Genomic DNA, 4,437 nt, shown 5'->3' with positions numbered 1-4,437 from the left:
TATTCCTAAATTGCTTGTTAACCTTAGACAAAACCAAAGCAATATTCCTAAGAAATACCAACAGAAGTATTTTAACTACACAATGATGTTCAAGATACTGAGAAGTTATTGTAACGAGGGAGAAAACATCACAGAAGAAAGTAGCGAAGGTGCCATTCTGTATTTCCTCCACAAAAAACCTCTCAGAGGAAGAAGTATAATTGTCTCCATGAGATGGTACCTGAAGTACAGTAATGGCTTCAGTACAAAGCCCAAATACCAGATTAAGCTCAAGGCCAGTGTTTTAATAACAAATCTCCCAGGCAAAACATCACTAATCACTACAGAGCACAGCAAACTGAAAAAGCCAACACTAATCTGTCTTTAACATGTACAGCAAAAAAAAGAGCGTAGTGCAGATCAGATAAACTAATATCGAGAACAGATGAATCAATATTGTGACCCGCAACTGTTAACAGATATAAATCCCTCTAATACGCTCTGGTCAATCTGTTATTATCTCAAACCCTTTGAGCCCCACATTGGGTGCCAAAAAAGACAGTTGTGGTTTAAACCACCCGGCAACTAAGCACCACGCAGCAACTCGCTCACTCCCCTGCCCCAGCGGGATGGGGGGAGGAGAATTAGAAGGGTAAAAGTGAGAAAACTCATGGGTTCAGATAAGAATGGTTTAATAATTGACATAGTCCTGCCTGACTAACCTAGTGGCCTTCTATTATGGAGTGACTACATCAGTAGACATGGGAAGGGCTACAGATGTCGTCTATCTGGACCTCTGTAAGGCCTTTGACACCGTCCCCCACAACATCCTTCTCTCTAAATTGGAGAGGTATGGATTGGATGGGTGGACTGTCCAGTGGGTGAGGAATTGGTTAGACGGTTGCATCCAGAGGGTAGTGGTCAATGGCTCAATGTCCAGATGGAGGTTGGTGATGAGTGGTGTCCCGCAGGGGTCTGTATTGGGACTAGTACTGTTTAATATCTTCATCGATGACATAGACAGTGGGATCAAGTGCACCCTCAGCAAGTTTGCAGATGACACCAGGCTGAGTGGTGCAGTCGACACGCCAGAGGGACGGGATGCCATCCAGAGGGACCTGGACAAGCTCGAGAAGTGGGCCCGTGTGAACCTCATGAGGTTTAACAAGGCCAAGTGCAAGGTCCTGCACGTGGGTCGGGGCAACCCCCAGTATCAATACAGGCTAGGGGATGAAGGGATTGAGAGCAGCCCTGCCGAGAAGGACTTGGGGGTACTGCTGGATGAAAAGCTGGACATGAGCCAGCAATGTGCGCTTGCAGCCCAGAAGGCCAATCGTATCCTGGCCTGCATCCAAAGAAGCGTGGCCAGCAGGTCGAGGGAGGTGATTCTGCCCCTCTACTCTGCTCTGGCGAGACCCCACCTGGAGTACTGCGTCCAGCTCTGGAGCCCTCAGCATCAGAAAGACACGGACCTGTTGGAGCGGGTCCAGAAGAGGGCCATGAAAATGATCAGGGGGATGGAACACCTCTCCTATGAAGAAAGGCTGAGAGAGTTGGGGTTGTTCAGCCTGGAGAAGAGAAGGCTTCGGGAAGACCTTATTGCAGCCTATCAGTACTTAAAGGGGGCTTATAAAAAAGATGGCGGCAAACTCTTTAGCAGGGCCTGTTGTGACAGGACAAGGGGGAATGGCTTCAAACTCAAGGGGGGTACATTTAGACTAGATATGAGGAAGACTTTTTTACGCTGAGGGTGGTGAAACACTGGCGCAGGTTGCCCAGAGAGGTGGTGGATGCCCCATCCCTGGAAACATTCAAGGTCAGGTTGGACGGGGCTCTGAGCAACCTGCTCTAGTTGAAGAAGTCCCTGCTCATTGCAGGGGGGTTGGACTAGATGACCTTTAAAGGTCCCTTCCAACCCACGCTATTCTATGATTGTATGATAAAATAATAACAATAATAACAACAATAACAACAACAATAATAACAATAATAAAAATAAATTGTAATGAAAAGGAAATTAACAAATAGAGAGAAATAAAACCCAAGAAAGACAAGTGATGCAAATGAAAACAATTGCTCACCACCAACTGACTGATGCCCAGCCAGTCCCCAAGCAGCAACGCCCCCACCAATCTCCCCCCCTAGTTTTATTGCTGAGCATGACATCATATGGTGTGGAATATTCAGCTGGGGTCAGCTGTCCCGGCTGTGCCCCCTCCCAACTTCTTGTGCACCCCCAGCCTACTCGCTGGTGGGGTGGGTTGAGGGGCAGAAAAGGCCTTGACTGTGTGTAAGCACTGCTCAGCAGTAACGAAAACATCCCTGTGTTACCAACACTGTTTCCAGCACAAATCCAAAACACAGCCCCATACCAGCTACTGTGAAGAACATTAACTCTACCCCAGCCAAAACCAGCACAACAACACAACCTTTCTGAAGTCATCCTGTGGTAGAGGGCAGCAGCCTAAAACGTATACTTTGGGGTACTGGAAAACCTTTAACAGTCGTGAAAATATCACCAGATATTTCCTGTCTGTGTAGAAGTAAAATGATTCCTGTTACTAAGGTCTCATCCTAAGAGCTGACAGAAGGTAAATCACTCAGCAATCTCTTTTGTACCTCTGAAGCGTGAAGGAATGGTACATCCTGTAAAGGCCCATATCTCCAGGCAGTCTACAGATACAGTTGCTGATTGTCTTCGAAGAGACTTGCCACGATCACTTCCTTTTTGCTGTCTCATTCTTACGGCTTCTTTTCCAGTAAAACTCTGGAAAGGGTGATGAATTTCAGCACTTCTTAGTCTGCACAGTTGAGGGTTCCCCTTGTTCTGGCTTCGTCTGCTTTGTCTGCTGGAGCTACGGACCCCCAGGCCAAGGTGATAGCAAATTCTCAGGGAAAAAAACTCAGAACATCTTTACTCCTACCACCTGACAAGGATCGGAAAGCTCTTCTATTCTGCCTTTGTAACTGTGGCATTGTAGATAATTTATTGAGCATGTAATTTTCAGTGAGAATGAAACTGGGGAACTTTCAGTCCAAAAAATACAAGTAGCTGTGGGTCAAGGTGTAGAATGCAAGAGTGAAAGTGTCAATCTTTAAAATATTGGTTTTAAACAATACATATGTCTGTCTGCATATATGCTGTCAGATATATTATATATGTGATATTGATGTACTGAATTGCATCAGGTTCTTCCCTTCATCTATGTATGTGATTACAAATTTGGCTCAGTACCTTGTGGGAAAAATTCCTTCTTGAGTAGTACTGTGTTTTGCGAATTACTGAAGTTTTAGGATTTCTCATACACTGCTTCAAATCTGCTTTATTGCTTCTGATCTAAAAAATTACATTTCCTATGATACTAATCTGAAACCTCAATTTAAAAAGTGCTCCACATGCAAATCTACTTGCAGATAGTCAGGAAATGTCAGTGGTGGTATACGCAGTTATGCAGCAAACAGAGAGAAGAAGAAAAGAGTTACACGTTGTGAACTCACACCTCTTCATTTCAAAAATGGTCTTGGGGGATTTCTTCAGAAATACGCTCTTATCTCAAGGCACAGTTTGGTTACAGCAGGTGGTAGAGGTTGGCTATGTATATGTTCCCAGTTCCCACTTTAGAGTGTAAGACCACTTCTTCTGCTTCCTCTTGTGGCTGAAAACAAGCTGGCTCATGGATAGTCCAAGTCTGCATTCCCATTAGTAGAGTGAAAAAGAAGAGGGTTGTTATCCACTTCTTGCTGTTCAATGACACAAAAGGAGTTAGTGGTTAATGTGCAGATGTGCACACCACAGAAACATTATGGCCAGAAGAAAACTACACAATAAACTCTACTGAGCTGTTGGAGGCTTGTCGCTTGCCAGCAGAGCAGACGCTTGGCAGCCCTTGAGGGGAGCTCTGCTGTGGCGTTCCTCTCTGCAGGAGACACTACACTGCTCATCCTTTCTCTTGCTGTCTTTTGACTCTGCATTTGTAGAAGCAGGACTTCAGTATCCAACTTCAGCACGGATAGTTGGGCCAAGCTCTGTATGAAAAAAGAAAAAAGTGACTTTTTTTCCTTGCTGAAAAGTATTTCATTTATCCAACATCTAAGCAGTAATTAAGGCATGTGAAGTTCCACCTGCCAAACTGCTAAGTCCCGTGGCTCTTGCAGGGGACTCACAAGTGCAGCTGAGACGTTTGCAACCCACCATTTCTGCACACGTGGCTGTCTCACAGGTAACTGGAAGCAGTCTGACTGTCAGCCGGCAGAACTGCTGAGCAGTACAGCAAGACTTTTGGCATGCAGAAACCTGAAGTGCCCCGGAAGGTGCCCTTGCATGCCATACTCACAGATTCACTGTCTCTGTTGTATGGGTTAAAAGACCTACTGAATCCAGACAGGGACAAAGCACTGTTCTCTGGATGTACTTCTCAATTTGGGCACCCCTACTTAAGACCAGACAAATAATGTCCT

The sequence above is a fragment of the Aptenodytes patagonicus genome, chromosome 3 (genome assembly GCF_965638725.1).
Source record: "Aptenodytes patagonicus chromosome 3, bAptPat1.pri.cur, whole genome shotgun sequence".
Lineage (NCBI taxonomy): Eukaryota > Metazoa > Chordata > Aves > Sphenisciformes > Spheniscidae > Aptenodytes > Aptenodytes patagonicus.
The sequence above is the reverse complement of the archived record's forward strand: the minus strand, read 5'-3'. Positions refer to the sequence as shown.